Here is a 715-nt window from a genome sequence, read left to right as displayed (position 1 = left end):
GTCAGTGACTTTTTCTCTTCACACATAAACAAGTTATAAATATATTCGTCCTGACTCACTGGTGATATCTTCACTGGGACGACATCCTTAGTGCAAATGTATGGAAACAGTGTGTCAGTGAAAGTGTGTGTGAAGGTGTGTATGTGTGTGTTAGTGCCAGGATCAGAGAACGACAGCTTTCCTCTGCTCCAGTCCAGATTCACTCTGATCCTCTGGGGCTTCTTCTTCACTGAGAGAACAGTGGGTGGATGTGATGGAGAGACTGCTGTGTATTGACCACCAAAGAACCTTATTCTCCATAATCCAGACCATATGCCTTTCTTCCTCTGGACAGACTCTACTAACATACCCAGTCCCCAGTATTTACTGCCTCCAACCTTGACATCCCAGCTGTGAGTCCCTGAGTTAAAGCCCTCAGAGCCCATGACAGAACAGATATAATCATCAAACCTCTCTGGATTGTCAGGAAGCTGCTGTTTGTCTCCTTTTCTAACACTGGTCAGATCTTCAGACAGGATGAGTTCTCGACCAGCAGTGTTTGGATCCAGGACCACAGGAGTGTAGGAGACCATGTCCTTCATCTTGTTCCAGATGTTGAAGGCCAGGTTGCCCAGGTGTTTGGCCTTGTCTATCAGAGCTCCTGAGGGCAGCTGTGGATCCTCCAGCAGGAGGTGCTGCTGAACTCTTTCCACTGCAGCCTTGTAGTTGAGCAGGA

General features: G+C 47.7%; 1 pseudogene; it reads right to left on the bottom strand.

Annotated features, from left to right (window-relative positions):
- LOC109959475 (nuclear factor 7, ovary-like) overlaps nt 1–715 on the bottom strand; it is an 8,932-nt pseudogene that overhangs the window by 6,978 nt on the left and 1,239 nt on the right.

The sequence above is a fragment of the Monopterus albus genome, unplaced genomic scaffold, assembly GCF_001952655.1.
Source record: "Monopterus albus unplaced genomic scaffold, M_albus_1.0 scaffold39.1, whole genome shotgun sequence".
Classification (NCBI taxonomy): Eukaryota; Metazoa; Chordata; class Actinopteri; order Synbranchiformes; family Synbranchidae; genus Monopterus; species Monopterus albus.
This window is presented reverse-complemented; position numbering and strand designations above follow the sequence as displayed.